Source organism: Amphibalanus amphitrite, unplaced genomic scaffold, assembly GCF_019059575.1.
Source record: "Amphibalanus amphitrite isolate SeventyFive unplaced genomic scaffold, NRLGWU_Aamphi_draft 000573F_arrow, whole genome shotgun sequence".
In the NCBI taxonomy this organism is placed as follows: Eukaryota; Metazoa; Arthropoda; class Thecostraca; order Balanomorpha; family Balanidae; genus Amphibalanus; species Amphibalanus amphitrite.
The window spans coordinates 195616-206881 of NW_024882067.1; the positions used below are offsets into that span (position 1 = coordinate 195616).

At 45.3% G+C, this 11266-nt stretch overlaps 1 long non-coding RNA gene across 1 annotated transcript; it reads right to left on the reverse strand.

Moving 5' to 3' along the window:
- Positions 1-450: 450 nt before the first annotated feature.
- Positions 451-10214, reverse strand: LOC122394091. Its single transcript, XR_006258799.1, has 3 exons — positions 10034-10214; positions 9272-9388; positions 451-1357 (listed from the first exon to the last, which is right to left on the reverse strand). It is a non-coding gene; the product is annotated as an uncharacterized LOC122394091 (long non-coding RNA).
- Positions 10215-11266: the final 1052 nt, after the last annotated feature.

Here is an 11266-nt window from a genome sequence, read left to right on the forward strand (position 1 = left end):
CCCCCTGTTATACCTTTGGTCACGTGACTACCATGATACACTTTGCATTTTACAAGGTTATGACTTAAACGGAAGTAATAAATGCTGCAAATGTATTATTTATGATGTTTTAGGCAGCAATCTTGTGAATATATCCTGAAATTATGAATAATCTGCTGAAAAGAAGTCACGTGATGTTACCAGATTGTGCTCGGACAGCATCTTCTTTAATTTCGATTTTGAGTACTTTGTACCTTCATTGAGGCCTAATAACGGACGTTTTTAGTTATAAAATGAAGCACTGAATCTAATGAGGGCAAAATTTAATCATTTTTGCACTTTCAGGCCGGGCTATCCTGGCATGAACTTCGGCAAGTTTGTGTGTAAAGCCTATGGTGAAGGGAAAACTTCACGCCCGGCTGACGTCACAGACCTCGGCTACCAAATCGTGTCCGGTGAGGGCTGGCCGGAGGCACCATGCCGAGTCACACAGCACCAACAGATTTGGCCGTGCCACACCGAGTCGCACAGCCGTTACACACAGCCGGAGGCACCACGCCGAGTTGCACAGCACCAACAGATCTGGCCGTGCCACATCGAGTCGCACAGCCGGTACACACAGCCGGAGGCACCACGCCGAGTTGCACAGCACCAACAGAGCCGGCCGCACCACACCGAATCGCATAGCCGTTACACACAGCCGGAGGCACCATGCCGAGTTGCACAGCACCAACAGAGCCGGCCGTACCACACCGAGTCGCAAAGCCATTACACACAGCCGGAGGTACCATGCCGAGTCGCACAGCACCCACACAGAGCCAGCCGCACCACACAGAGTCGCACAGTCGTTACACGAGCCGGTTTACCAGCAGCTCACCTAGAGCTCCTTGTATGATGGCCAACTTTTCTATTGGCTCTTTTCAGCTGCCAGACCTCGTCCAGTCAGGCTAAGAGACCGAAGGGGGAGGTGGAGACGGGTGCTCGCCAACTTCCTGGACACGCGGGTGCCGAGCTGAGGCTGCTTGACGGCGATGAGCAACATGAGACGCTGTATGACTCGCGGCCCCTGATCTGCAGTTGCCCCCATCAGCAGGCAGAAGTTCCGCTCGAACTCCTCCACAGCGGCCATCCAGGCTTGTGACGGAACAAGCAGCTGGCCTCGGCTGAACGTCACAATTCAACTGTTCGACAGGGTGTTCAGTGTCTCCGGCGGCGCCCGAGAAGTCAGGAGACCCGACTACCGAGGGTGGCGTCGATGTGGTGACACTTGTATGCCACGAAGCCGGCAACAAATGCCGGCCCTCGCGCTGAGCTTCCAGGCTGGAACTCGTCAGCTCGGCGCCGGCCATGGCTGCCAGCGTCGACACCGGCAGCGGCACTGTGAAACCAGTATTACGCTATTTCACTTGAAAGACATTGACAATTTAATATTGTGCAAAAAAAACGATAACACTTAAATGAACCTAGTCTACGCATTGAAATTGACAGATTTCGCGGACAACGAAAAATTCATGCCCTTTGGCTTTGCATTAATTCGATTATCCCGTTACTATTGAAGAGGAAGACATGTTTGGCGACTGCCCCTCGAATTCGCTCGTGATTAGCATGGCACTTGTTCAGAAAAAAAAGCACTGCGTATAAAAATGTTCAAACACCAACCAAGACTGAAACGCAACTTAGCATTTTTCTAAGCACTAGTTAGGATCAGCATAGGTCATTATCAGAACATTTAGTGGATGTGACTTGAGACATCACCTAATTGGATTGAGTGGCCTAAGCCTTACCCCGACAAAAAGTTACCATTACTCATGGCAAAAAGAATGTTTTGATGCATTTTAACAATGGGAATAAAAATGGCTCCATATCAAAGCATACAAAATCTTATCATACAATCATCAAAACATACAAAATCGTAACATACAACGCGCAAAACCTACAAAACAGGCCGGGTAGGGGACAGTCAAAACATACAAAAGCGCAGCATACAAAATCGTGTCATACAAAATCGCAAGATACAAAATCGTTTCACACAAAAAGGCAGTGGAAAACTAATGGCATTAATCAAAGTACGCATCATACAAAACCATTTCATATAAATTAACATCATTTCGTCGTCCTTGAGATGTCAATTTTCAGTTGGATCAAAACCTACAATCTCAACTGCGCTTCAAGCGACATCTTTGTTAGAAGTTTGTGTAGTTACGAAATATTCTACTAGATGCCTCCTCTGTCAAAGCACAGCCAAGCTTTGCACGGCCAGCGTTTTTTGCTTGTTTATACAGTGAGCGCCGGTCTCGCAGCGACGGGGCGTCCCGGTGGCGCCGTCGTCCCCCTCCCTCAGACTGGGCAAGGTCTCCCCTCCCTCGGCAGACGGCGCGGCCCCAGAGGAAACGGCCAAGGCCGTGCCTGACTTACATCCCCGCTCTCTGCGGGCCGGAGAACGAAGTTGCGCTTGGTACATTGAGCAGCGTTCTGCTCATTTTGACCATAGCTGCCGGAACATAATTCGTAAATTAAATTGAAAACTGCAAAAGAAATTTAACTGACTTAACCCTCGCCCGTATAGGGGGGGGGGGGGTCGAACGGACCCCCACCCCCATGGTTTTTCGCGAATAACTCGCGTAAAAAGCGGTTGATCGCGATGAAACTTTCAGTACTGTCGAGTCAATCAATTGTACACTTACCCTTAAAAGTTCATGACCCTGTCCCAAATGAACCTTGACCTGTGGCCTATTTTTCGAGACCATGTTTGGCCGGAATCGTGATTCGGCGTATGTCGGCTCGTATTAGCCGCGCGTTTGCAGTATTTTTGCGGTTTCAAGCGTTCAAACATGTGATATGATGTTGGTCCCAGGCATTATGGTGGGTGTCAAGGTTACCTGAAGGTCAGGTCAGATCATTGACCTTTGATGACCTAGGTTCACTTCTTCGAGTTTTACATGTTTCTAGGCTACTTTTTGGAGCTGATCTCGAATTAAGCAACCATTTGAGCATTTACGAAGTTGTTTTGGTGTCTTCGTAACATGTTACGAAGCTGTCAGTAACGGCTGACACGTACTATGAATACCTGACAGGACGTCTACTGATTGGCCTGACCTGACCTGACCTGGCCTAAATGCATTAAGACATCATCTGTGATCAAAACTAACACGATATTCGTGATCAGCACCCCGAAAAACCCTCATCAACCTCACTTTACGATGTTCTAACAGGTCCCGATTTTCCAGACTTGTGGGTCATTGACCTGACCTGGAAAGTCAACCAATGACCTAGGACCTTAAATTTTTTTTCGAAGCTCTAGCTCGATCAGGGGCCAAACGGCAAGGGGGGCGGTCCAACGGACCCGCCCCCCCCCCCCCCCTATACGTTCGAGGCTGGCAAAACACCAATACGGGCGAGGGTTAACCCGGCAGTTGCTGGAGTATTTCGCCACACACCACTTGCTGGGTGGGGGTGGGAGGGGGGGGGGGGTAAACTTTCCCAGCCCATAGTTCGAGAACCCATAGCCCATAGCCCATAGCTCGAGGCGCAGCGAAACGGGCTAGGCAGCAAACAAAATAACGCTACGAGAGGCTTCTGATGAGTACCTTCAAGTGGAGTTTCGAGGTCACAGGTCGGTTCAAGATTATTTTAAATACCTGAAATTATTCTTTTAATAGCATGGACTTTAAACCTCGAACTGGGCGTCTCTCGTAACAAACTATGTCTCCAACGGACCCCCCCCCCCCCCCATATACGTTCGCGGCTTGCAAAACACCAGTACGGGCGAGGATTAAGGACTTATGTGTTTGTATGCTCTTTGAAACCCCTTCCGTGACCGCGTTTTCAGCCGCTAGCATATAATTGGGGGGGGGGGGGGATTCTGTTGGATCCCCAATCGTTCAGTCCCTAACCGAACTATAGCTTCGCGAAAACATGAACGTCCTACCGTAACTAAAGGAAGCCGATGATACCCGATTTTAAGATCGCCGGTCATTAGTTGGCATTTCAATTCGGGTAAATGACTCAGGGAAATCGTGGCCTATTTTAACTTTTTAAAATGAGGTTGTTAGTGAGTTTTTTTTCGGGGTTCTGATTTCGAATTTCGTGCTAGTTTTGATCAAAGACGATGTATCCGTGCATTTTGGGTAGGTGGGGTCAGGTCAGCTCAACCATTAGGCGTCACCGCCGACATCCAAATGGGTGTTTACCGCCACCAACAGCTTAGTTACACATAAAGATATGATGTGGACTGTGGAGTTTGTTAATGCAATAAGTGAATGAGAGCTTCACTCCACAAGAAATCGTTCGGGTCGGAGCTTTCAAATTGTATTTACAAAACTTCGTCAGCGAGTCGTAATCGGGTTCAGGGGGTATCGGTCGCAAAATATGTAGCATAGACACTAAAACTATTTCTTACAATGCACAATGGGACCGGAGCGAGAATTAGCGCGACATCGGTACTTTTTCGTGTTTCGTGCCCGCTTTTCACATGAAAGGGATGATAGAATCATACAAATGGTAGTCGGTGTACTTTCGAAGCAATTCCTGATAAATTTTATTAAATAATCATTAGTCATTTAATTAATTAATTAATTAATTAATTAATTAATCAGTTGACCTGCGTTTACCTTGACTCGGTTCGGTCATGTGATAAGATGGCATCACCTGCCAGGTCAAGTCATGACGGAACCGGAAATTCCCATAAGCAAATAATGTAGCCACCAAAACCATGATGGGAATCTGATAGCCTGATGGACTATATAACACATAAAGTGAGGGTACGAAAAGTGTATCAGACACTCCGATAGCAGGTACGGATATTTCCGGACAAAACTTAAATATAGTTGGCACTTGGCAGCATTGTTCGACTCCTAGGAGGATCTGTCGATCTGTTACTCTCAGCTTCCGGCCGGCTCGTGGTAACCGCGCACGGCCAGCGCCGGCGACCTGAAATAAAAACAAAAATGCCCCTCATTTTCGATGTAGCAGGCTGAAGCAGCTAAATTATACATTTTCTGAAAGGCAATTGATCGGTATAGACCATATTTATAAAAGAAGAGCGCGACCTAGCGGGACGTTTCATATCGGCATTCTAGAATGTTTATAACAGTAAAATTAACTCACAATTTTAAAAGCACCTACAAACTTAACATTTGAAGCGTATTTATATATTCCGTTATAAGTTTTTCTTTCCATCGTGAAGCCCATGGTCTAAACATTTCTTGTTTCATGGTCTAAAGGTTAGACCCCGAAAATATTGATAAAGCCGTCTAATATACATTTTTTCTTACCTACATTAGCTGCTACTTTTCTCCGTACGAAAACGGGTCTACGATGCTTGTCACAGAACTTTGTATTTGGGCTGATGTGGCGCGGACGCTATACAGTATACACCATGGACGAAAAATATTTGCAGATTCGTGGTCCATGGAATTGGACATTTCTGAACTACGTGGAACAGTCTAACTCAGTTTGGGAAAGGGCGGCAAATCCACCAATGTCGCGCTAATTCCGGCCGCGGTCCCATCGTGCAATGGCCCGTCTTTTTCAAGTTCAACCCTCACTGTAAACATCCTATTGAACACATTTACAATGTTTGCCAGGTTAACCACTCAAAAACTGGTTGGTTCACATATGATTTAACCCTCGCCCGTATTGGGTTTTGCCAGCGTCTAACGTATCGTGCGTTGTTACTAACGTCACGATTTATATTTGACCTGAGGTCAAATCTAACAACAACACTCGGAAAGGCCTTTGAAAGAGCTGTTGAATGCGCTTTTCTGTGGCGCTGTAGCTCTATTGGTTCCCGAGTTATGCGTTGAGTGTTTGGGAAAATGTTGAAATAGGCAACATTTTACCTTTGATGACCTCTGGTGACGTGACCTTTGACCCAGGAGCCGAGTTAGACGGGGACATGAAAACGCCTCCCCCCAGCACGACACGGAAAACTTAGACCACGAGCACGGCGCGGGTTAAGTTCGACCCTCGATGTAAACAACACAGCACGATATTTGCTAGCTGAATTACTGAGAAAACTGGTTAGCGCACATTGTATTGAAGATATTTATATTTTCCTAATGTGTTTTAACCCGCGCCCCGCTGGGGGTCCTGGATTTCCACGCCCTGCTGGGGGGGGGGGGGGGTGTTTGAACACCCACTTCTAACTCGACTTCTGGGCCACGTAGCGATTCGCGGAAGGCGGCGTTCGAAAGAGCGCCAAAAATAATAACGTAATCACTTCGGTCACTTTTTTGGTTAGGCTAAAGGTCAGGTCACCGGTGGTCAAAGGCAAAATTTCGCCGATTTTCAGATCAAATGTCGACAGTTTCCAAGCAGCCAACGCATAACTCGGGAACCGATATAGCTACAGCGCCGCGGAAAAGCGACTTCGATAGCCCTATTAACGCCCTTTCTGAATAATTCTCTCAGATTTGACCTAGCGCCAACGATTTCGCCTGCAGGGGGCAAAAACTGCCAAAATAACCGATTTTTCGGAAAGTGTTTCTGCAATAACTTTTGACTCAAGCCTTGCACGAGCTTACTTTTACCAACATGACCTGACCGGAAAGGGTCATGTTGCATATCAGTCGATCCGTATCGTCGAGCTGAACACATCCAAGGCGTTTTCATCGCTCTAGCATGCCTCTATCAAAAGGTATTCGCGAAAAACTGTTGATACTATTCGTGACCTGAGATGACCTCAGGGGCATAAACACTAAACAGGGGTCTCGGATACTATTTTCATGTTCAATGTGTCTTAGTTTCTTGTAATTCAGTGTTTGGGAGTGTTTATAATGGCTTTGGTCCAAAAGAGGCGCCTTTCAATTTTCTCCCATTGACTTATAATGGGGAGGTCGCAAAATTGACCTGACCTTTGGTCATCGATATCAAAACTCTGAGATAAGCAGAGTTTATCTCAGTATAGTTTACAGCGCGGAGCGCCGCCGTTTTTGGCACACCTTATAATACATCAATTCTACACATGTTTTAAAAATTTCAGACCAAGGTCATTTAAGGTCAGGTCACCAGGTCACTTGAAGTGACCTCACCTCATGCAAAGTTTCAATGTCCGCCATAGCCAAGTGACCGATCGCTTCGAAAGTTTCAACGATTGCTAAGAGCAATAGTATGTACAAAATGTATTATAAGGTGTGCCAAAAACGGCGGCGCTCCGCGCTGCCGTTTTTGAGATATTTTTGAAAAACACAGGGTGTGTGTGTGTGTTCAAACCCCCCCCCCCCCAGCAGGGCGCGGGTTAAACACCGATGATGTACCGTTATGTTAAACGCCATGCGATTGACTAACCGGCGCCGGGCCGGTGCTCGGCGCCACCTGCACTGGGGGGGGGGGGGTTGAACACCCCCCTTCTCACTCGGCTCCTGGGCCACGTAGCGACACGCCGTAGACGGCGTTCGAAAGAGCGGCAGAAGTAATGAAGAAATTATATCGGCCACATTTTAGGTCAGCTCAAAGGTCAGGTCAACAGAGGTCACCAAAGGTAAGATTTCGCCACTTTCCAGGTCAAACTTCGATAATTTCGACAAACCGGCGCATAGATTAGGAACGGTTTAACGTGCAGGGGCCAAAAACTGCCAGAATAGGAAGATGGTTTTTGCGGGAACTGTTTTTCTGCAATACCTTTTGACTCAAAACATGCACGAGCTTACTTTCAGCAGCATCGTGTTCCTCTCGTCAAGGCGACGCATCGAAAGAACTATAAGTTGACCTCAAAAGTTCAACTGGAAAAATTTACTTTAGGTCAAGGTCATGACCTCATGACAAGGTCATGACCTCAGGTCAATGTCATGACCTGACCAGAAAAGGTCATGCTGCATCAGTCGATCCGTATTGTCGAGCCAAACACATACATATAAGGTTTTTCATCGCTCTAGCATGTCTCTGTAAAAAGTTATTTGCGAAAAACTGTAGGATACCATTCGTGACCTGAGATGACCTCAGGGACATAAAAAGGGGCCACGTGTACCATTTTCCGGTTCAGTTTGTCATGTCTACTTGTAATTCGATGTTTGAAAGTTCGGCCAAAAGAAGCGCCTTTCAATTTTCTCCCATTGACTTATAATGGAGAGGTTGCAAAATTGAACTGACCTTAGGTCACCGATATCGAAGTTCCGAGAGATACATTTTGTGTATCATTATTATAATTATTGTATACATTATGTGTATTGTGTATACTGTTGTTTTATCAGTTGCTCAAAGTTTCAAAGTGATCAGTCACTCGGTGTAGCTGTGACAGGCATTGAAACTTTTCATGTAGTAAGGTCACTTGACGACGACGTGATATGGTAACCTGACCTTGGATGACTTTGGTCTGAAGTTTTCACAGAAGGTGTAGAAAAGATGTATGATAAGATGTGCAAAACACGGCGGCACTCTGAGCCGTCGTTTTTTAGATATTCGCGAGAAACCGGAGGGGTTGTTTAAACAGTCCCCCCCCCGCAGTGCGTGGGAAAGGGTATGTGATCAAGGATGAAGGTGTTACATACCTATGCACGTTTTCCTCATTTACCTACATATGCACACCCTCCAATACAATAGATTTCTCACGGTCTTGATGCCCGCTTCTCCTCTTCGCCTGCTCGGCACCGGTCCACGCGGCACCCGCAGCGTCGATAGTCGGCCGGTGCAGCGTTCAGAGGTATCGTGTTCCTGCCTGCTCGGAACCATTCCCCTCGGCACCCTCCGACCGCCCGCAGCGTCGATAGCCGGCCGGTGCAGCGTCCAGAGGTATCGTGTTTCTAAGGGACTTAGTGGCATTCCACTCTATTTCCTGGTGGCTTCCAAAAAACCACTGCCACAGCACCATTACCCCATCTGGTGGCTTACTTGTTAAATATCAATTCACCCGGCGTCAACCAGAGGCATTTTGTACCTTCCGATTTTAGACGATGCAATTTTGTATGATACGATCATCTCGTTTTGTAGGTTGCAATTTTGTATGATACGCGTTTGTTTGATCTGCCATTGTACGTTCCAATTTTGTACGTTCTGATCATTGTTTGATTTGCCATTGTACGCTTTACCCATTGGACGGTAAACTTTTGTACGTTGGGATTTTGTACGCTGCGCTTTTGTACGTTTGGGCTGTCCCCTACCTGGCCTGTTTTGTAGGTTTTGCGCGTTGTATGTTGCGATTTTGTATGTTTTGAGGATTGTACGCTGCGCTTTTGTATGCTTTGATAGCCACCCAATAAAAATGATGGTGGCGCCCAAGACGGGCCAGGATTTTTAACACTGATGGATATTTGTGAACACTTTTAATGTGAGTGAACACATAAACCATTAGCCTTACTTGTCAGAGGTGCCTGCTGGCTGGTCTAGAGGTTGCTCGCAGGTTGCTCCCAGAATCTCCTTGACCTCCTTTGCAGTGGTCCTCCTCAGGGACCTACTCGCCCTCGCCTCAGTTTTCCTGCAAACAGAAAACTCTCAGCACAAACAAATTTGGCTAACATCATGCTGACAGTAAAAGCAACTAATAAATAAATATTGAAAAAGATTAAGCACCTACCCATGAAATAACTTCAGTGACCAATTTGAAAATAAACAATAATCAGCACAAACAAATTTGGCTAACATCATGCTGACAGTAAAAGCAACTAATAAATAAATATTGAAAAAGATTAAGCACCTACCCATGAAATAACTTCAATGACCAATTTGAAAATAAACAATAATAGGTACCATGCAAAAACATTGTTTTCATTTTTACAGCTCAAGCTCTGATAACATTGCGAAGAGATTGAGATGAACCCATCCCGCAGTATGTGACCATATTATGTACAATTTAAATTATGATGCTAAAAAGTAAAGAGCTTATATTTATATAAGCAGTATATATATATATTTATTTCAATTTGCCACTGTACTTGTAGGCTGTAGCACTAGTTTGTTTACATTGCGTGTTTGCTGTAACCATTTTATTTGTTGAGTGTATCATGTTAGGTCAAGGTACTTATGCGCACTGTGAGCACTGAAAAAATATTACCAGCTTAATAGCAAAAATGGAAACTTAAAAAACGCCAGATTATGTTAATATCCATTGCAAAATGAATACCTTGGTTGAGGTTGCTCAGCATGATCCCAGCCTGAAATACTTGGTTGTTCTTCATGATATATGAGACGAAACGTAATACAAAGTGTGGTTGCCACTTATGTTAAGCTTTTGCGACCTTCAAACACATGAAAACGTGTTTATATTATCAAACAAACATATTGAAACTTTGCATAACAACCAAAGTAATAATACGCAACGGTCGGAAAACACTGCGCCGGTGCGCCAGAATTGACTACATTACTCGAATCTCAGCGACCAATCAGCTTTCGAGCATCCCAGTGACGTCACATTGGCAGCATTTGGTAGCAATTTCTTTGTACGTGTGTCCCTATGGCGATGAACCCCCCCTGCTTTTCCGATTGAGGCGGTCCGCGGTACACCACTCCTTACATAATTCACACCACAAATTTCTTTTACGACTATGTAGATCGCTCACTGGTTGTACAATGTACACAGCAATGTCATGAATGAAGGGCAGAAAAAGTGGAACCGGGCTAGGGATGAGTACTAAGCCTTTAACCATTTGCTTGTAGCGAGTTTTTTGTCTCCAGCCAATCTTCCCCAGCCCCCGTTCACGAGCTCCAGAATTCCTTTACCGTGACGTCATCACGGCGCATAAATTTTCCTTCACCCATAGCAATGCATGCTTATCATGGTGTGTTTCAGGCAGGCTAAGGAGAAATCCAAGGCCTATATGTGTTCAAAAGACGTACCACTAAGCCAATGGATTCGTCTCATTACGATAAATGGGGTTGAAATCGAAACAATCGGCCTATATTTGACCAAAATGGGCCAATCAAATGGTCCTTACAACTCATAATGAAGGATTTCCTCTGCGTTAAAAAAATTGTTTCTTGTGATTTTTATCAGCTACAGGGGAAATCCTTCATAATTGCTACCAGATTACTACCATATTCCCTCGCATTTCTGTTGCGCATTGCCTCACAAATAAAAGTTTTATGAAGTTTATTTAATTGTCATATTTTGAATGATTTTGGCGATTGTTAATTATTTCAACGCAGCATGGATCAGATAGGTCTCATAGTTTGCTGAAGAATGTGGCTTTTGCTTGGTTATTTTCAAGTTATCTGTGATTTGGTGCGCCGTGATCGTAGCATTATACAAGTTATATCAACTTTAAAAATTGAATCAACTTTTGAAGTGAAGTTCACATGAAAAACCAAAAGTTCAAGCATAATAATTGTTTAAACATAATGATGCAACATGTGTCTC